Source organism: Microtus ochrogaster, assembly GCF_000317375.1.
Source record: "Microtus ochrogaster isolate Prairie Vole_2 chromosome 14 unlocalized genomic scaffold, MicOch1.0 chr14_random_2, whole genome shotgun sequence".
Taxonomy (NCBI): domain Eukaryota; kingdom Metazoa; phylum Chordata; class Mammalia; order Rodentia; family Cricetidae; genus Microtus; species Microtus ochrogaster.
In genome coordinates this window covers 10530414-10553031 of record NW_004949097.1, presented here as the reverse complement: position 1 = coordinate 10553031, position 22618 = coordinate 10530414, and the positions used below count along the sequence as shown (strand labels likewise).

The following is a 22618-nucleotide window of genomic DNA, read 5'->3' as shown; positions in this document are numbered from 1 at the left end:
CCTTCCTTCCTTCCTTCCTTCCTTCCTTCCTTCCTTCCTTCTTTTCTGTCTTTCCTTCCTTCCTTCCTTCCTTCCTTCCTTCTTTTCTGTCCTTCCTTCCTTCCTTCCTTCCTTCCTTCCTTCCTTCCTTCTTCCCTTCCTTCCTTCACTTTTTCTTTTCCTTCCTTCCTTCCTTCCTTCCTTCCTTCCTTCCTTCCTTCCTTTCTGTCTTTCCTTCCTTCTTTCTTTCTTTTCTTCCTTCTTTCTTTTCTTGCTTCCTTTCTTTTATACTTCCTTCCTTCTATCCTTCCCTCTTTATCTCCCTCCCTTCTTCTCTCCCTCTGTCCTTGTCTCTCTCTTTCTTTCTCTTCTCAGAGGTACTAAGATGCTTTTAAATCATGAATTCATGTTGCAGCATGAGCCTTATTTTATGCATGAGTAAGTTATCCTTGAGTGAAACTTAAAGGTTCAAGAATAGAATGTCGCAGCATTGCCCAGAAGACCCACCTACTTGTCACGCATCTGCAGCCTGCACCGTGTATCTCTAGTAAAATTTCCCCCCTCAAGAACCATTTTAGAACTGTGTTACATTTGTAACCTTTAAACATCACTATAGCTTATCCCACCTTGATCTTGGGGCCACCCCTTATGTAGTCCATAAAAATGTGATTATAGTTACTTAAAAGTAGACCTACTCAGCCTCCTATTTTTGGGGTTTTGAATTCTTTCTGTTTGGGTTCTAGTGCTAAGACTCTTTCACAGTTACTGATAGCAGCCTGAACTTGATATGCATATGTGCAAGGGTTTATCATAAAAATAAAGCAAATCAAGAGAAAAACCTTGCTAACCTGCCGAAGGTTATATCCAGATGGTAACTTGTTCCAATTTGACCCTGGTGAAGTCCGGGGCACAGAAGTCACTCAGCACACAAGAGTGGCTTTCTTCCTCAGCTTCAAGTTCCAAGTGAGCAAACCAAGAGACACAGTGGAGAAAAGAAGGACTTGTAATATAAATCGTGTCCAATGTACAATGTCAGATAGCCAGTACGTTTTCAGGTGCCTGGGAGCATTGTGGCTGAGTACATGGGAAGGTGTTGCTTGACTTCATAAGGAACTGCCTAACTGTCTGCCAAGTATCCACAAAATTCTCCTTCCTGCAGTCACTAAGGGGAGGTTCCTGTCTGTTCATACCCCTCCAAGTCTTTGACATTGTTCTAGTAGGGGATTTTGTTCATTCAAATAGCTATGCTACTACAATCTCGTTGTTGTTGTTGTTGTTGTTTTGGTTCTCCAACAGCCATCACCATTCAGATCTCCTCGTATATTTATTTTCTGTCTCTGTGTCTTTGGGGGCGTGTCTTTTTAAGCACTTTTGTATGGTTATTGAATCATTTTGATACAGATAATTTTCAAGAGATCGTTATATATTTTGGATACCCGTTTTGAATCAGAAATGTCTTGGCAAACCTCTCCTTTGAGTCTATGGTTAGTGTTTTCATTCTCGGGATTTTCTTTTGTAGAAAAAAAATTAATTTAAGTGGCTTCCGAGTTGTCATTTTGTTCATGAATTTTACTTTTAGTTTGTGTAAGAGATCACGGAGAGCCTAAGACCTTTTTCTTACACTATATCCTACACCTTTATAATTTTGCATTATATACTTTAGGTCTGCGAACCCTTCTGAGTTAAGCTTCTAAATGTTAGGTTCTGTGTCTGACTCCTTTAACTTTTGTATAATCAGAGTGTCTAGTTGGTCAGCACTATTTACTGAAAGGTGATCCTTGTCCACTGAATGCCTTTGCCCTTTGTGAAGCTGGTCGACTGAGCTGCTGTGTGTTTATTTCTGTCCTCTGTGTTTGAGTCCATCAAATAATTAGAATTTCCTTTCCATAATACCACACTGTCTTAATGACCATAGCTCGCATAACATGAAGTCTTGCTTTGGGTAGTGTCGGTCTCCCGGTTTTCATCCTTTTCTTGGGGATTTTATGGCTTGGTCTGAGTCTATTTTTGTTCTCCACAAAGAAACCAGTTTTCATATATCCCATGAATAATGTGAATTTGACTGAGAATGAATTGTGCCTCTAGATCTCAGTGTGAAAAAGCCATATCTTAAAAACATTGACTGTTCTCACCCAAAAATCTCAGTTATTAAGATCTCAGGTCTTAAAGTTTCCAGATACATGCCTTAGATATATTTTACTAGATTTATGCTCATGTATTACTTTTTATATAAGAAGAAGAATAACTAATAACCATGCTATGATTGATTTAAAATTTCAACTGCTAGCTGATGGTGCATAGAAAGTCCATGTGTTGTCCTTGGGCCCTATGGCCTCCGAGCCAGTTCTCACAGTTTTTGTTCAATCTGTCCACATGGACAAACATTTCATTCGCAAACTGACAACTCCGTTTGTTTCATCCCCCAATACAGTTTTTAGTAGTTTTCTTTCAAACTGACAACTCCGTTTGTTTCATCCCCCAATACAGCTTTTAGTAGTTTTCTTTCTTTTTTCTTTCTGTCAGACCTTGTAGTAGGATATCAATTCAGAGTGGGAGGAGGTGATTGCTGAGTTCTTGATTCTAAGAGCCAGGCTTCCTGACCCAGCCCAAAGCAGGATGTTTGTGGTAGGATTTCACAGGTGATGCCTTCAGGATCTACTTTTCTCTTTTCCATGGTTTCCCTAGGAGTTTAAAATTTTACCTGTTAACATACCATACACACAATCATTGATCTTTAAGTTCCCAGGAGACTGTCAAACATTGAACCTCCTAGCAAACTTGCCATAAATCTCCCTGGGCCACGGTTAGGTCTGTTGATCCCTTTTGAGATTCGACTTCCTCAGACTTTGTGAGAATGTTTGCCTTCTGGACCATGGGCTCCATTAGTTGATAATTTGTTTATATCTGTGTATCTCTGATTTCGATATACACTTCAGAGAAGGAGCTGGAGAGTGTTTGCCTTGTGTGCTAATTTAAAATCACAGTTTTTGATATAATCTGAATGTAGGGATAAGGGCTAGGGAGTCCCAGTTTGTTCTGTGAATTCTATCCGCAGAAGTTTGAAGGGGCATCTTAAGATGATACAATTAAAGGGAGTTTTGTGTATGACATCGTCATTCCTCCACTGTGTTGGGTTGACTAACAATACATACATGAACTCTTAACTTTGAAACAGTAGAGGGCAGGCCTAAACGCAATGCATAAATCTCTGTGGGAAAGATAGCAGCAGAAGGTACCCAACGGTACTTGACAAAAGATACAGGGGACTACTGATCACTGCAGGAACTGCTGAGTTACCAGGAGCAGCTACCTGGGCAGAAGAGCAAAGATGGATGTTCATACGGGAAGGGTTGGCACAAGGAAACAGCATTACTGCATATGAAGTTAAGAAGACTTTCCTTGCTGTCTCTATCAGTAATGTACTTTAGTGTATTTTTTTCCTCTTAAAATACTTTAGTGTATTTTTTTCCTCTTAAAATACTTAAATGCTCAAAGAAGAAGTAATGTGTTGATAAATAAGATTGTGAGAATTTAAATTGAATAAGGCAAGAATTGAAAAGTCCAAGTTTGGGCTAGAATGGCGATTCAGTTGGTAAGAGCACTTGCTGTGTAGATGTGGGACCCTACCATCTGATGTCACTACTGCCGCTTGTCAGGTGTGGCCACATGTATGCCTGTAACCCCAGTACAGTAGGGGGCAGACAAAGAAGATCCCTGGGGCTTGGTGGCCACCAGGCTAACTTCTGTCTCAAGGGAATTAGGACAGAAAGTGGAAGACTGGAAGTGTCCTCTTTTGACCTCTGTGCACGCATAGGCAAGCACACTGTGTGTTTGTGTGTACACCACACTCACACATACACACCTATGCATACTGACACATACAGACATACACATATATAGACTCCTTCTTCTGCCCTCTTGAGTTTCAGAAACAACGTCTGTATGACAGAGCATGGAGAAGCCTGTACACCCCCACATGCAGATTTCTTGAACCTGCTTTGAATCTCCAAAACCGTAGACATTCTCTGATTATTTGTCCTTTTAACAATGTATTTTTAAATACTTCCTTTGTTATTTTGAGACATGATCTCATAGAGTAGTCTACATTTGCCTAGGATCAGTATGCAGCCTAGGCTGGGCTCAGACTCACGGTGCTCCTCCTGCCTCGGTGTCCCGAATGCTGGGATGGCAGGCATGAGCCTCCGTGACTCTTTCGAGAATGCACATCCGTAACGAAAACAATCAACAGACTTATCGGAAAGTAATTATATCTGAGAGAGCCATGCTCTTATTCAGGAAGAAATGATATGACTTTCAAAGAGAAAAGTGTAAGGAATTGTATCTTAGGAGATTGTAGGTCTCCCGGCAAGTTGACGCTCTGTTGGCCATTGGGACATCACTGATCAGAGGGTACTGGACATGTCTGACCCCTCACATATGTCTTCTCACCCACGCACAAGGGACCGCAATGATGGGTAGAGCGCACACACGTGAGCGGAGGGTCTCACGTTACCTAGCATCAAAGAAATAAAACTAATTCAGTCCGAAGGGAAGAACGTAGCATGTGTTGGTTGGAAAATAACAAGCCGTTGTCGTGGTTCCATGGAGGGAGAAAGCCCTGGAAAAGAGTGGGGAGCAGACAGGGAATGGTGCTAAGTGCACGAGCAGAGGTTTTCTCTCCTCCAGATATTCGCCCATTGTTTCTCAGAGGCCGTTCAAATGAGCAGCAGGTTGTGATGAAAATTTCATTAAGCCCAGTGAAATCATTATGAGAGGCCACGTTCACATCTTGGCTTCCTCTCATGGGGTGGGGGCAGGGGAACAGATTTCATCAGAAAGACCACATTATCTTCAGCCTCCCCCTGCCAAGAGCAAGCCAACAGGGATGGGGACCTGAGGAGAGGAGGCCCAGGAGGTGAGACTCTCAGCCAGGGAGCAGAGGGGACTGTGGGTGGAGGAAACAACACCTCTTGTCTGCTCTAGCCTGGGCTTCTCCCAAGTGATGGATTCAAAGATTTTCAAATGAATTTTAGGAAAAAAAAACTGTAATATTAAACTAGGGTTACTTTTTCACTCTTTCGGAATTTTGGCCTCTCATTGTGAAAAATATTTAGTCATGCATATTTTAAATGTCCATCCTTTTCAATTTGTCTATTTATTTGTTTGTTTATTGTGTGTGTGTGTGTGTGTGTGTGTGTGCATGTGTGTGCACACATGAACAGGTCTGAGCATGTACTGTACTGAGATCTGAAGACAGTTTGCAGAAGTGAGCTTTCTTTCTTCAACCATGCAGATTCCAGGGATTGAACTCAGGTCATCCGACTTGGAAGCAGGTGCCTTTACCCAATGAGCCATGTTGTTCATTACTGTCCTTTCTTCTTTTACCAGATATGTGTGGCTAAATTCATAGGAAACCCCGGTGTTATCTATCAGCCTTTCAACTGCAGTATTGCTTAAGTCTGTAGGATCAGCTAGCCTTTTTTCGGCACGGCAACTGAAGACTGGCATGACATGTGATGCTGTGACAGGTGGTGGCACATGATTCCTTGTCAAGATACTGAGTTCATGATCTATTGGGGAAGGCCATAAAATTATATATATATATATATATATATATATATATATATATATTAGATTATGTCCTATATATTATATAATCTAACATATGACAGGTGTCTTTCACATGTGATTTAAAATGTCAAAATTCATTGAAAACGTTTGTCTGATCTTCGTACCTGGGCTCTGTGTCTAGCTGTGTCAGAATCAGGAAGGACCATACACATACACATGACCTCAGTCGCTAGGTTCATTTTCTCTCATTTTCAGATGAGAATTCTGATGATTAAAGATGTCCTAATGCCATTTTCGAAGTTGGCATTGCCCTCGGTCTAGAACCCACAGGCTCATACACACCTTGCTTATTTTGCACCGTGGATTATTTACTCCTACACTTTAGCGCACATGACTCCATATTCCTGCAGTTTCTCACTAAAATAAATGTTATTCCTCAAGTGTGCAGGCTTCCAGAAGTGTTTAAGGACACAACTTACCACATTGTAGACTGTTTGAGCATAAATTACCATTATAAAAGAAGAAGAAAAACGAAAAAGATCTTGAAATTTTAATAAACATTATTGTAGAAGAAAATGTCTGGGAGCTAAATAATTATCAGTAATAGAATTGCAGATCTTTAGTTCTCCGTGATGCAGCATTTGCCTGGGTCTCACAGGAAGTGGAGTTAGAGTTGGACCTGATTCTCACAGGAAGTTGGTATTAGGGTTGAGCCTGAGTCTCACAGGAAGTGAGAGTTAGAGGTAAGCCTGGGTCTCACAGGAAGCTGGTATTAGGGTTGGGTCCAGGTCTCACAGGAAGTGGGATTTAGAGCTACGCTACCTTTAAGTTTACTCTTGTTCCAGTATAACACTGAATCATCGGCCAGTTATTAATTTTACTCCAATATTATGCTCACTAGAGTTGTGGTAATCATACGAAATTTTCAAATGTTTGGTGAAAACCATGCGTAATCTCCTTCAGTTCTGTTCCCCTGTTGCTGACACAGTGAAAGAGTGGAGAAATTTCCCCAAACATCTGGCCTCCTATTAATGTGCATTCTTCACGTGTTCCTCACAGAGCTCTGCATGTTAGAGACAGAGGCTTCAGCTGCTAAGGGCATGCTACATGTGACCACCTGAGTTCTCTCCCCGGGACCCAATGCTGGGCAGAGAGAACCAAGCTGTCCAACACACACTATGGTCTCACTGCCTCTCCACATACACCCTAAATCAATAAACGGAAAGCAAAATTTAAAACACCCAAGTTAGCAATTGCCTTACTTAACAACATTCAGTAAATTGATCCTGGTGTTATTTTATGGAGGACCCAGAATTCAAATAGAAGGAATGCCCCCATTCTGCCCCCACAGATGCTGCCCCCTACAGTGTCCCCCTGCCCCTGTCCCCTGCTGTCCCTCCCACACTGTCCCCTCTGCTCTTACCGCATCTTTATCAGTAATTTATTAGTAACTTTCTACGCCTTCTTTCTTTCTGGTGCTATGTGATCATTCACACTATTGGAATCTCTAACACAAAGCACAGGACACATAGTCAGCCCTTGTGAGTCCTACCTGTGCGTGGCAGCCTTTTGACTGATGGTTTTTGATGCCTTTTATCACATTGTACAAAATCCTGATTTTTTTTATTTGTCTTTTTCTATATATTTTTGTGTTCTTCCTTCTTCCACGTTTTCATGTCATCCTCTCTTCATTTCAGGTTCTTCAACTCCTCCGTCTTCTCTTTTTCTTAAATGCATTTCCCATCATTATGAGGTCTTTGAGATCATTCCCTTCAGTTCTTTCTATGAGTCAGAGACATAGCACACAACACCAAGACATTCATGCTATGTATTTCTCACTAATGATGTGAGTAATATTGTTGGTGGCATTAGGTAATATGTTGTCATATATAGAGTCATAGATCATAACTCTACCTTGTTGCTGGCCCTAAAGGGAGAAGCAAATCACAATGATACGTGAACATCGTTTCCAGGATGTAAAGATGGAATGTGTTTCTTCATTTATCCCTTGGTTTTGTTTCTGTGATACTTGGGTTGGAAGTGGGGCCCCGTGTGGGCAACCTGAGTCCTCTGTCCCTAAAGGACAACTGCATTCTTTGGGACTCGGCACACTTTCCGTTCCTCCCTACTCTTCCTGGGGCACTGCCTGCTTCTCTCTGGGTCAGCAAAGCTTTCAAACTCATGAGCGACTTTATCAAACGTGACACATAGAAGCAAAAGGACAGAAAGTCATGTGTATTTACCCATTTTCCGGGGAAAATGTGTTTTATTTAAGCCTCTTGGTGAAGCCATTATGCAGACAGGGTAACTAGACTGGATATTTGGAACTAAGCTCAGTCTCTTATAGCTGAACCATGGGATACATACATATGCGTGCACGTGTGTGTGTGTGTGTGTGTGTGTGTCTGTATGTATGTGTGTTGTCTAGTTTCTGAACCATTTAGAGGGACACTTTGCAAATGTTTAGCAATATTCTACAATGCAATTTTATGTACATTTCACTCTTGAATCTTGCAGTTTGCTGCATGCCTGAATGTTTAATCTCAAATAAGATTTACCAGAAACAGCATCTGCATTGTGACTTCCCAGGGAAATGTGGCATCTACTTGGGTTCCTTTACTAAGATTACTGTTAGCGCTTCTGCCCTTCCTTGCACCCCCGACTGTGCCGTTTCCCTCAGGTGACCACAGGGAACTGCTCAGGTAATGGCGGCCAGGGTGCTTTGTAAATTGCAGTCTGCTTGGAAAAGGCCCAGCTCTCATCGCTCGCACACCTCGGCTCATCAAAGCCTCTCACTCCTCGGGTACTGGCAACACACTTTGCAGTGTTCTTTTTCCAGAATTCCTTGGTTGGGGCTGGGGGACATTTAGGATCTAGAATCAGTAATACCAAAAGCAAACGAGAAGCTAGCTAACCCATAAACAGGTCATAGCTTTCATATTTATTTATATATTCACTCAAATAAATGTGTGGTTAGTCTGGTTCTTATGTGAAGAAAGGCTTCACAGTGAGAAAGACAGTTTCCCCAGATTAATAATGGGTGAAGTCATGAATTCTGAACTGTGTGAAATTAGGGGGGCAGTGTAATATTCCATTGGTGGGTTTCTTGTATTCCCACTGTGCACTAAAAGTAAATATTAAGATCTAGAGATTCATAGTTGCCTAAAATTTTACCATTCTCTCGGACTCACTTGTCCCATCTTTTGTTAATTTTTTTTGCATTCTCTCTGTGTGCAGGAGCATACCCAAGTGTGTGTGGGCATGTGTATGCCTCTCTCAGGGCTGCCCTATACTTGGTTTTACTTAGTGTTTATATCTCTCCATGTTCCTGCTCCGTAGACTGTGGCTCCCATGTCTCCAGAACTGTCTAGCTTTTATGAACATGCTCACTGTGTGTGAGAGCGGTCAGTTATGACAGTTCTCTTTGTGGCACTGAGACACACAGCTGAAGGTTTCCCCTGAATTCCCCAGATCTTTGCTCTCGCTCTTTAAGGCTGTAAAGACAGAGCGTCTTCTTCAAGTCCTCCCATGCTGCTTTGTGGGAAGCAGCTCTGTGCTCTTCTGCTTAGTTTTCGCAGATAATTCTCCTCTTGTGAGAACCACTGAAACTAGGCGCTGAACTTGGAAAAGTCCAGTTCGTGAACAGACCTCACCACATCTGCAGGCTCTTCCCTGAGCTACCCCGAGAATCCCCCACAGACCATCAGGGTGGAAGCAGGCATGTTTTCATTCTTGCTAGCCCCAGCAGCATAGGTCTGTGGCCGAGGCAGCAACGAGATTCACCACTAGTTAGATTGGATTAAACATCAGGTTATCTCTGGTGTGTTTGTTTGTTTTAATGAACCGGAACTAATGTACAGGCAGTCATAACACTGGTCTCTTTCAAAACTAGGACATGTATGTGGATCTTACTGTCTGGTGTGTCTTTCATTATTTGTGTGTGTCATGAACCCAATCTACTGTACTTGATGGCACCTCCTACAGGACTTGTAGAGTTTTCCAGAAAAAGATTGTGTCAGTGTAAGCCTCTCTTTAATTCTCATTGTGAATGTCTTGGTGTTTATAAGCGTGCATCCTCAAATAGATGAGAAGCTCCTTCTTCCTGCTTCCTCACGAGTTTAGAGTTGCTAAAGTAGGCATTGCGGGCCGTCCACTTTTGTTGGTGGCATGTTCTAGTAGCAAAGGAGTTCTTCTGGAAAGACAGCCCTGAGCATGTGGTATTCAGCCCTGTGAACATGGCCAGAGGTGTTGCATGTGCAACCTTTGAGTGTGCAGAGGAATTAACTGTGCCTCTTCTTAGCACTCATGCCTCTGCCGTGGAGTGTCCCTTTAGAAATTAGATCAAGCCTCTCTGTTTTATCTGAGAGGTCAAGACAGAGACTCAGAATCACCCTTAGCCCGGCAGCTTTCTACTGTGATCATCCTGGGGAAGACAATAAAGCTTTGCAACCTCTAATCAAAGAGTGCCCCAGCGTCTCTCTCCCTGTGCAGAGAACCTGCGCTCTGAAACTCACTCTTGTTCTGAGCTCTGCATTTGATGAGGTGGAGAGAGAAAGCGAGCCCATCAGGGGAAAGCCTGAAGATGCTTTAATTGGTTTGTGGTGCCCTTGTCTCCTGGCTCCCTGTCCCTTTGAGAAAGTACATCCTGAATAGGCTTTGCCTGTGCTCTTCCCATGAAGGACAAACAGGGGAACTTTGCAGTGGGACTCCAGTTGCTGTCAGGGGCCACGCACTGTGGCTCTGTGTTCGACTGTGTCTTCTGCCACTCGAAAATGTCCCTCTTCTTGTTGGGCAAGCTAGACTCTAACCCGGGGGAGCCCCTTTTCAAAGGCACCCCGATATGGAAATCAACGCTCATAAAATGATGATAAAAGAAAGAGCTTGGTTTTCAAAGGTTAAGACAAGACGATGCCCTCACACACTGGAGCCTGTTCTTTTGGGAAGGACTGTTTGAACGTCTGCAGGTGGCCGTGTTCGAAGTCTTGACAGGAAGCTTGTTCCCAGCCCCACCTTTGCAACCACTACCCATTGTGGTGGCTCCGCCTGCTCTGTTTGAATTCATTAAGTGTTGTCGAAAATTTATTTATAATTTCCCAAGAGACCTTCAGGTTTGGCTCATGGAGGCTTGGGGATTGCTCGTGAGATTCATCTGTATGTGGTAGGGCCTTGAGCTGCAAACGGTGCTGGGGCCTCAGAAAACTGCTGGAGCGACATGGCTTCTATCCTTCTGGCCAATTAGAACTTGCTTTTTGGCTACTAAAATGATCTGCTTTTAGGAGTGTCCTTAATATCCTGTACATGGTCAAGGTAGCATTGTGCTTTAAATTGGATATCTGTGTCTTAATGTAAAAAGATAAGGACATTGATTATAAAATCTTGATTCCTGTTTTAATCACATGTGTGTGAACTGAGGGGCAGCATAAGCCAGAACCAACCATTTTTCATTCAGATCATTACAACATTTTTTTTAAGATAAATGGGATAATTCTTTTCCCCATCCCTATTGAATCTGTAAGTTCCAGACCATCATGTTCAATGCACAGAGCTCCCAGAAGGAGACCTGCTGACCTCGGCTACATATTTATAAATAATCACAAGGAGAACACTGCAGCCCTTCCTCCTGATCCCATATCATGGCTTTTGGGGATATCATTTATTCAGGAGTGAAGAGCTAGCCACCTGTTTCTGAGGCCTCTCTTCCCTCACAAGGAAGGTCCCATCCCCAGCTGAATAGGGGCAGGCTAATCTGGGCAGCCTACAACGTCTTTCCGACGCTGATAGCAGCCTGACTGAGGAGTTGGTGTGTTTGCGTGCCCATGTGTGTTTTTCCCTCCCTCACCCCCGAGGCACTTGTCACAACCATGCATATTAAAATTAATCAGACCTCCGCGGCCTGTGTGGCTGTGTGTTTAACACGGAGAAGTGGATATCAAGCATTTGCCCTAATTAAATAGGCCGGCTCAGCTTTGTTCTAGAGGATGCTTGGTCTCTTTTTTCTAATAGAACACTCTCATGAAGACGGCACGGACAGCACTGGAGGCTCCACTCAGAGCTGCCTCTGCCACCTGCTCCCAGAGTCCTGAGACCTCAAGGACTCCCCCAAGCACCTTGCACGCTGCCCTTGATGTTAAGGGGAAATATGGCCAGCAACCTTAGGGAGCAGAGAGGCTGGGGCCAAAGAGAACGAGCATACGACCCAGACACTTTGCTTTGATTAAGATGGCCCATCTCGGTGCTCTTGGAGCTGGAGACCAGCTTGTGCCCTGAACTCCTGAGTTTGTATTACAAACTTTGGACGTCAAAGGGAAAGGCTTATTGAAATACGGGATGTCTTGAATTTGAAAAGCAACTCTTGCTCACTGTACCTTTCCACTTGATTCTTTTTCCAAGTCAAAGGCAATTTTTCTTCATGGAATAGTGGCCTCTGTCTCAGTACAGATGGATTTGTGTCCACCCTGACTGTTCTAGACTGTACCTAGCTTCATTTGTGTTAGAGAAGCAGCATGAGGTGTTCGGAAACAAACTTTTACGTAGTGTTAGGCTGGGAACACTGAGAACGGTCCAGACACATAGGACAAAGCTATTTCCTCCTTTGTGGCTTTAGTGTCAGTAATGAGGGAAAATGGGTCACAATGATGTCCCAGCTTATACATTTTTGTTCCAATTTATGTATATTACCGGAGACATTTTATACTTTAGATAATATATGCAGAAAATCTTAGAACATCTCAATTTGATATTAATTATGTGCATATATATGAAACCAAACATACAGTTGGCATCTGAAAACAATGTAATAAACAGCTCCATATTGAACAGTTTTGGAATATCGTAAATGTCCAGATAACTACTAATCATTCGCTAAAAGATTGTTCTGGGATATAATTCATTTCTTCCTTAGCAAAGACAAAAGGGTCACATTACTAAAGATGAAGAAACCTCAGTTACTGCTTCCCTACTCTCCCCTGCTCCCTCTCATTGAGTTGGGGCATGTCAGGACCCATGGAGCCGTAAACCCATATCCTGTCTTACATGTGGGCATGTGACTAGTGTGTGGGGGCCTGGCTCGTGGTGCTGAGCAGCCGACAACCATCTGGTACCTGACAGCCTCGCTCCTCGCCGCTCCCCTCCTCACTGGGGCTGCTGTGGTTACTTATCAACACAAGGCAGAGTCTGCTGTGTGGGTGTGCGCAAAATAGAACACTCAAGGCCCTGAACAAGTAAATACATCTTTCATTATTTCTTTTGTTTGGTGTGTTTACCATGTGACATTCTTGGCCAGTAGAAGTTGTTTGACAGTTCTGAGGAAGGGTGAAGAACCTTTTCATGAACTTTCTCCCTTTGTTTTGTCTTCGTGGAGAAAGTTGCCATGTGCTGTTTCCTTTGCCGTGCCACCTCTATGTAAAATCTCTCTCTGAGATTCTCCCTGTCGTCAGTGCGACAACTGCAGGAGATTATCAAAACCATGGGCTCTTTCTCCCTTCCTGGTTTGAAATGGGCAGTTGAGCAGGCAGAGCTCCAAAGTCTGCCATGAAACGTTGTCATCAGAAGTGAATGACAAGACAGTACCCAGTGATGCGTTCCTGTCCCATTCCAGGAAGCTCCAACTGCCTGTGGCTTTGTGTGAGCTCTGCTGAGATACTGAGCCCTGGCTTAATTCCACCGTTAGTTTTCTCCCGTGGATTGATATGACATCAGGGTAGACGTTATACAAGGTGCAACTGTGGAAGAAGTCCATGGAAAAGTCCACCAGTGTTGGGCATCTGTTTGTAGCAGGACAGCTCTCTGATGCTGGTATCTAGTGTGTTAATAGGTTAGCAGTGGTGAGTATTACAGATGGATTAAAGCCCTGGCATAATTCTTTTCTTTTTTCTTTTTTTTTTTTTTTTTTGGTTTTTCAAGACAGGGTTTCTCTGTAGCTTTGGTGCCTGTCCCGGAACTAGCTCTTGTAGACCAGGCTGGCCTCGAACTCACAGAGATCCGCCTGCCTCTGCCTCCCGAGTGCTGGGATTAAAGGCGTGCGCCACCACTGCCCGGCTCCTGGCATCATTTTTGCTTTGAGAAATGATGCTGTGCTCCTACACGATGACCTGAAAGATTTCTTAACTTGTGTTCAGCACCCTGTGTGAGAGGCATGTGCCCCACCACTGTGCTGCAGTCCCCAGCCCTCAGACAGTTTAATTCCCCCTTAGCTATGGCAAAGATAGAAGGCAAAAGCCCCAAGGGGGATCCGAATGCACACTTCTTCCCACCGCAGTTCTGCTCTCTGGCTGTGGATTTCGGTTTGGTGCCATCGCGTCAGCTTACATGTCTTGTTTCTCCAACAATCCAAGGTACCACATCTCAGCAGAGAAATGCATCTAAGTCGGGGTTTGGGTGTTCTGGGACAAGGGAAGTATAGACAGGAGGTGTCATCTTTCAGCACTAATATGGTCACTGTCCAAATTGTAGGGAAAACAAAGAAACACCCCATTCAAGGTTATTATGGTAGGATGTGGCCATGTCTGTCTGTGTTGGCCTAATGGTGGTCATCTCTGTTCTTGCTCAGCACTGCCATTGAGCAGGGTGTGTCACCCTTTGTCCTCCCCATAGCTCCATGTAGTCCATCAAAATCTTTAGGGATACACATCCCAAGCGAGTGGTCATCAAACTGCACCATTTTAGCTCAGCTCTTTCACCCATAGGGATTAATATACGATGGTAACGAAGTCAGACTGGAAAGTCTTGGAGTACTTAGCTTTGTCCTGTCGATTTCCCTTCTTTTCTTCACAAACTATACCTATTAAATATATGTAGTTACCTGTTTGAAGACCTATGACATTACAGAGAGAATCGAATGTTGTCTGTGATTCTGAACAGTGAGAAGTGCTGTCTATTCGACATTGTTGAAGACTCAAAGCTCTGAGGTACTGTCTTCTTTCAATCTTTGCTCTGTATGTTTTTATACTTAGGAGAAATAATCTTGCCAACCCAGATCTCCACAGTTTTTCTCAATAAATTAGTATATATGCATATACAAACAATATATATGTAAAATAATAATAATGATAATGATGATGCTGTTACTCTAGACTTAAGGATAACCTGCCTCATGCAGACTTTCTTTTCTTATCACATTTATTTTACAGGGTGGGGAAATACCACAATGCATATGTGAAGCCCAGAGGGCAGACTACTTAAGGACTAGATTCCTCCCACTGTGTGGGTCCCAGGAATTGAACTCAGGTCATCAGGCTGAGTGTAGTTGTTCTACCCTGCCCAGCCATTTGCCAGCCCCCTCCTGATGAATCTCTGTAGTTTTCACCTTTATTAGGTTTTGCTAAAGCAAGTACAGAATAGGACTTCACACCCACATTCTGTATTTGACTTTTTCCGTTGTCTTTTTAATTCTTTGACATTCTGTGTACATTCTTTTACGAGTCCCCACACGGACTCGCTCCCTCTTTCTCTAATGCCTTAGCCATAATTCTTTCATCCCTCACTGACACACACACACACGTGCTCATCTTGACACCAAGTATGGATGGTGGTCCTGATGCATGCTGGTTATTTTATGGGTTAATGAGGAGCCAGAAATGAAATACACAGCTCTTCTCAACCTGATCATGGCCTTTCAGTAAGGAGACCAAGAATTTCAGATCCAGGGAAAAGGGGATGCAAGGAGAAGAACAGGTGCTCTGTATGGAAGGTGAAACGCTTATCCCTGCGGCCTGTCGAACACTCTATTGTGACCAAACCGCTCCTGGAATCACTAGTCACACATCAGTAGACATAGGTTTTATTTTATTTTGTTTTATTTTATTGTCTTTGGAGGTAGAATGACACCTCTGACTACTTCAGATGATGGTTTCAGCCAGTTCTCTTCAGGTGTTTTATTCAAAAGTGACCACATATCTCCTAACCCCATATTTTCATTACATGGCTTGCTCTAATGTGCTCTTGTTCCATCTCATGTGAGTATTCCAGGGTAATTAATTTTTGCTTCTCAGCAGTTGCCTAAAGAAAGTTTACAGCTGAAAAGAACGCAAATCCCTTCCCTCTTGTGCACCAGCAAATAAGCTAAAAATGTAATGTTTTATTTTCCTTTAAATACCCACCTTTTGCTTTACTTACTATGATTGTGGGGGACAGCATGTATTATCATCAAACATTTGTTTAATACCACGTTTGAAATATTGAGACAGATTGTGATGATAATATGTAGCACCTCAATTAAAGCTTTTTCAGGGACTAAAAATTCATAACTCTGTATCATTTATTGATCCATAATAAAAAATGAATATGCAGCAATAATCGAAGATGTCTACCCTATAACTATAACCTCAGTTTTAACAAATAATTCTTTAGTTCTGATATGCACACAGATATGACAATAATGTATTTATTCTGACATGCTCAGCTCTCATGCTAACTGTCAATAACATGTATACTATGTATGTGTACATAGCCTGCTGAAGACAAGGCTGTGGGAAGCAGGCTGAAGGATGTGGGAGTTCCTCAGAACTCAGGAGCATGAGCCTCCGCTGGTGTGAGTGATGGTACTTGTGCTATCCTACACATTTTATTTCCCAGAGTTTAAGTGAATGTGGTAGCCCTGAAGCTGAATTTAACTCACTTTCTTCTAAGTCTCTAGCCTAGTAATCTCACTTCCTTCTAAGCCCCCAGTGTGTGGAACTCACTTCCTATTTAACTTCCCATCCTGGTGAACTCACTTCCTGTCTGTCTCCAGCCTGGTGAGCTCACTTTCTGTCTTTGTCTCCAGCCTGGTGAACTCACTTCCTGTCTGTCTCCAGCCTGGTGAATTCACTTCCTCTTTGTCTCCAGCCTGGTGAGCTCACTTCCTATTAACTTTCCAGCCTGGTTAATTCACTTCCTGTCTTTGTGTCCAGTCTGGTGAGCTGACTTCCTGTGAGTGACTTGTACTCACTTCCTTCTAGTTCTTCTAGTGCACTTCCTCTGTAACTTCTCAACTAATCACACTTCCTGTCTGTCTCCAGGCTCGTGTTGCTGTATGGAGCTGCAGGGCTGCTTTACTCCGTCTACCTAATTTTTTGTCCTATTCAAGGCCAAGGCAGTTTTGTTTATTAACCAATGAAAGTAACAGTAGACAAATGACCCTCCGCCATCATCGTGTGCTTACTTTCTGTCTAAGCTTTATTTCTAGCCACTTCCCACATCCCTCTGTACAACCCTTGCTCTGACAGCTCTTCACTTCCGTATCTTCCCTGAGCTGCCATGCTTTTCTTTGCTTATAAACTGTTAAGTCCCTGTGATTTTCCTTGAACTTACAACTGACTGATAACTGTTGACCCTTCATAGTTAATTAATATTTCAACTCTACCAACAGTTTTCTAAATCTCTGTCCAGATTTCTTTCTGAAGAAATCTGTCTGTCTTTTTTTCTTACTAGACTATGACCCCTTAGTGTGGTCAGCACACAGGGAAGCCCAGAGAATTCTTTGAGCAGAGAGTAGTTTTTACATCTTCCATTTTTGATTCCTGGAAAAATCAAAAGATTATTTTATGATACAAAAATAATTTAACACAGTTACTTTGTGTCTTTACAGTTTCACTGGTCTCTGGTCATGTTCATTTTTTCTTACATGTTTGTGTATTACAAGGCTGATGAGTTTGAACAGTATAGTTTTCAGGTCCCAAATATTTATTATCTTTCTTTCTAAACAGCATGTCTTCCTACAGCTGTTTGGAAGAACAGGAATGTCGGTGTGGTCAGAGTTTTGTCCAGTGTCCTAGCACAGTGACTCTAGATTGAACATCTTAATTCAACAGCAGTTGGTCGTTTTCTGCCCTACCTGAAAACCATCCACCCAGGGGCTGTTAGTAGTGATCCAAGGAGATGTCCCATGGTTAAAATACCAAGGACTGAGGCTTTGGGACTCATGTTTGCTTTATTATTATATGGTTAAACTTAGGTGAGTGTTTCATTTTCCTTTATTTGAACATAAAATAGTGGCAATTAATCATTTTTATATTGCTATTAGATTAATTTTTGTGGGATTAGGCAAATAAATTTCCTCTCGCACCAAGAGGAAGTATAAACATACAGTTTTGTTCAAGTCAGAACTCGTTAACTAAGCAGTGAGTTTGTTGGGACTGAAAGTAACACAGGTCATTTGCAGAAACATCATTGAGACTGAGGCCGTCCTTCTGCCACCTGTATCCTCTGGTAACCTCCCCAAAGATGTGAGTCTCAGGTTGGCCAAGTACACATGGCATCAAGGTAAGGAGATGGTTCCCCTCTCCCATGAGAAGATGGTAACAGCTCCATTATCATCATTGTAGACACTATTCCTTTGCTTACTTCCTTTCTATGACATCAGCAAAAGTATTCTGCAGGTCACCACTGCACTTAGATGGCTAGAATTATCCCTCACCCACATTAAACAGCCTTATCACTCAAGGTCTTTCCAGTTAAATTTTGTTATAACATCTTAAGTTAACACATACACCTTGAGGGGAATTAATTTGATATTCTGATGCACAGTGTAATCGCTGAATATTGGAGCAAAGGCAAAAGGATTCCTAATTCCAGCCCAAAATTTGTGTCAACTTTGATGAAATAAACTCAAGAAAGATCTTCAAGTAAATTCCATTTCAGCCTCTGCACTTCGGGCTTTGGGGCAGCTATGTTACTCCACAGTCTTTCTCCTGACTTTCTCCAGACATCTCTCTGAGTACCCAGAGAGGTATCTCTGTGCAAGGAGGAAGTTATGATTTGCTGTGCACTGCTTCCAGTTTGTTTCGGGTCCTCTCCCTGGTCAGCCGACGCCTGGCAAATGCATGAAGGAAAAAGACCAACTTTAGTGAGATGAGGACATGTTACACATGAACTCTCTTCTAATCCCAGAAGCCTACACATCAGGGAAAACTCAATAATCTTTTACTACCGTATGCTATCTCGCTTCAGTTTTCACTCAGTGCATATTTGACAAGCACCTGTGTCTCTGTGCAGAGAGTCAAATGCTAAAAGGCGTCTGGGATTGCTCTTTTAATTTATATAAAAATAAAATTCAATATACCTTTACCCTACTTAGATATTTTTATTCCACTTGAAAAGACATAGCTTACATGTCAAAATTAATCTTGTCATTTTAAAGAAAATAATTGTCCATATTTTGCTGTATTTACTATATTTCAACCCAATTCAATGTTAAAAAGTAATATTAGCTCTCTCTATGTATATATATATATATATATATATATATATATATATGATACATATGTTTTCAATAATTTAGCAAGTAGCTCTCAAGTTCTCATATGCAAGGAGATTATTTTATTAATTGCTTCAGATATAGACTAAACCACATCTCATTTCAGAAATTACTTCCCCAAAGAAGAGTCAGCAATGCCTCTTTGCATAGGGAAAGGGCGAACATTTAGAATGGCAGAGTAAAGTATATAGTTTGTACCTAAACCAAATACAGAGCACCCTGTGCTTGAGGAAGGTAGATGGTGCCTGCAGGGAAAACTGCAGCCGACATGTTCTCAGTGAACACCCTTCCGCCTGCGTATTTCTTCTTTGCATTTCCTGCACCCAGCTGATAGTGCACATATGTGGTCCTCCGGGCCTGGTTTGCAGGGAGGACAATGAACTGATGAGCCCACACCCTTCCTCCCCCAGTCTTCTCCGGGTGTCCCTGCACTCTCCGGAGCGGAGACAGATGGTTGCTGGTTGAGTTGTGTGCGTGGGAGAAGGGATTTCCACATGTGATTCTTACCATTTGGCAGTAATTAGTTTGTTGTATAAATTAACATTAACTGAACCATTCTTGAGGAATTGTTTGTAATTATGTTCTTTGAGCCTCTGAGTTGTGTAAAGAAATAAAAAGCAGGGAAGAAACCGCTTCTTATTTGATAGAAGTCGAAGGGTCTATCATTAGGCAGAATAGAATAACAATTATTATTGTATGCCCAATAGACTGAAAACCTAGAGAGAACCATGAAACAGAAAAGCACAAAGATTTTTTTTCCTAGAACTAAATGGCAGAAAAGTACAATTAGCTTTTCTGAAACTGCATGAGACTTTTGTGGTTGTTGACACAGAACTGAACGTAAAGAGTAATGGGAGTTAGAGGAATTATTTTGTTTTTCGTTTAGCAATAACTCTGTTGGGCTCTCACCATGGCCCCTTGAAGGTCACCGACTGCCCTGTTCTTCTTTGTTTGGAGACTCCAAGGAGAAACATTTTAGCACAGATTTGTGTGTAGGGTACCTAGCATCACCTTCGTAGGCAGAGCCAGCCCTCAGGGGATAGAAGTTTACTAATTCCAGCTTCAAACCCTGAAAGGAGTTTAAGTGGCCCTTCTCCCCCTAATCCACCTTCCCTTCCAGTGCGGAGAAGAGCATCTCAGGTGAACTCAAGGCCCTGATCTCCCTCGTCTGCCTCGACTTGGTTGTGAGTGTGCGCAGATATTTCTAGGCTTCAATTCTTTCTTGGCTCCCTCTCTAAAGAGATCTAATAACTGGAACTTACAGCCTTTCAAACTATCAGTGTTTCTTTCTAGAAAAAAAATCCCCATCTGTGTTTTCTCTTTGCAAACTTCTATCAGAAATTGTCTTAAAGAAACAATTCTTGCTAGGCATTTTGACCAAAGCTAGTTGACATGTGTCAGGGCAAGTTTACTGTCCCTGCCACAGTCAGGTCTTCAGTGATGGCTGGGAAATGTAGTGGTCATCATTACATCCAGACTTTCCTGTAGGAACAAGTCCCCCATTTGTGGACAATGAGTAGGTGCCATGAGTAGCTGCTTTATGCTGTGCAGCTCAAATTCCTGATTGGAGTTCTGGTTATAGGCACTGTAACTACCAGGCTAACTCAGTTCTGAGACTTTTCTAATAATAAATATGTTTAAATGATCTTTAAGATATGTAAATAACTAATTTTCACCCACATATTTCTGGGGAAGTCGACAGTGTTTTGGACTTGTTCGGGATGACCATTGTAAAGGCAATTTAAAATCTGTTTTGTTTTTGTTGTCTTGAGTTGTGTAGACCTTGCATGTATTTATATTATTTTGAGCTTAACTAAAGAGAAATTCCTTTCTCAAATGAGGGTACTTCCTGAACAGTTCCTGAGGAGGGACTCTGAGGAGGGCAGGTAAATAAGACAGGTAAATAAGATCTTTGTAAAAAGCCATATGGAAACCTATTGTTTCGCAGCTCCTCTGTGTGTGTGTGCGTGTGTGCGTGCGTGTGTGTGTGTGTGTGTGTGTGTGTGTGTGTGTGTGTGTAGAGTTCAGATGGAATTACTCTACAAGAAGGGATCGATGACTCTAGATACTCTAGATTGTCAGCCCAGTGCCTGAGGCAGCTTATTACACTTTTGAGTTGTTGGTTGGTGGGAATGGGGATGGATCCCATTGACCCAACCAAACAATACAGTTGCCCTGGTTTTTATAGTGAGTGCTTTAAAAGTGCTTCTCACACTGGATCTATTGTTAGGAAGAATTAAAGCTGCCAGTGCTGTATGCATACAAGTTGGATACTCTGTAAGATACATCCAAATGCTCTCAAATTAAACAAATTCAAAAATCATGTTTTTAATTGTACCTCACTTTGACCTGAACGTTTTAAAACCCTCTAGGTTTTAAGTATTCTGAAATGTTGGCTCAGCAAAATTTCTTTCGCACATGTTATATTGACTTGAGTGGAACAAAGGAAAATATTATTGTCTTCTATATTTATTTTGGCTGTAAACCAGATGAACATAAACACTCCATTGTCTGTACTTTTCAGTGTCCGGTCAGAAACAAGAAAGGAGCCACCTTTATCCTCAAAATAATTGTTTTCCCAATTCATGAAATAGGGACGTGTTTTCTTTGAAATGAGGAAAAATGGAATTTTGGAATAATGTAGACATACCATGAAAACAGCAAGAGTACAGTTTTGAAATCACATTTTAAAGGAATAGCTTTTGATTTTGGGACATTGGTATTCTCAATATTAAGCTCTTTGTGTTGGAGATAGTAATTTTTGTTTTCCTAAGTTAATCTGGAGGTTAATTCTTGGAAGTGAAGAAAATAGGTACTTTTGCTTTAAACCATGTGGTGTTACCTCCTTTATGAGCCTGTGCACATAAGAATAATACGTTTATGTTTATATGTCCCATTTAAAGTAATCTCAGTGCCCCGCCACTGACACCCTACATGGCTTTCTCTGTATTCCCAAGATTTTGGAAATCACTTTGATTTGAGAGGACTTCTTTTTCCTTTAAAACAATCAATACTGACAAATGTACAATTCAAACCCAACTCTGCGTATGCTTTTTGGCAACTGTCTGCAATGCAAACTCCCCTGTGATATGAAGTATTTTGGAACCAAAGATAAGAGGAGTGAAAAAGGAAAGATATACTCTCTTGTGTGGCTGTGCAGCTCAAAGAGAATACAAGAATTAACCCCGGAGAGTTCCCAGGAAGCTCTACGCACAAACCACACCTTTGAAATCTTGTGATCTTTAGCCACTGTTGAGTTTGGGTCACAGACCTTGGACAGGGAAGGAAGAAAGAGAAGGCCTTCTGTTATAGGAACCAGATGTTAAAAACTGATAAAGGCTGGCCAGTCCCCTGCTGCAAAAATCTAACCCCACCTCCATCACAAAGGTGACATTCTCCTTGGACGCCCCTCTGTCCTTCTAGGAGAGAGACACAATCCTGGCGCTGCTTCTTGTCTGGCCTACCTTGTCGAATGGCCCGAGAAGACTAAACAGGTGTTACCTACTTTTGATTTCAGTGCATTTAAATTAATCCTGTCAGCTCAGCTGTTAAAACAACTGTCATCTCCAGCTGTTAGTAATTTTCGGCTGGGCACTTTTACAGGTTGCCAAGATCAGCCTGCATTGTGCCTCTCGGAGAGCCTCAGAGAAACAATGTGTGCATGTGTGTGTTTTAAAGGGAACCTGTATTATGATGGAGCATATAGGAAATGATCATAAAAGTCCTAAATCACAATACAGCCTGAATCCATGCCTGCGTTATAAATGTGAGTCACGTGCTACGCTCCCGCCTGTATCTGGTGATGTGCTAGATGCATCTGGGTGCATCCCAGGA

At 42.2% G+C, this 22618-nt stretch overlaps 1 protein-coding gene across 5 annotated transcripts in view; it reads left to right on the top strand.

Moving 5' to 3' along the window:
• The window catches only part of Sox5 (SRY-box 5), a 388682-nt gene that overhangs the window by 95410 nt on the left and 270654 nt on the right, over nucleotides 1-22618 (top strand). The gene's annotated exons all lie outside the window — the stretch shown is intronic.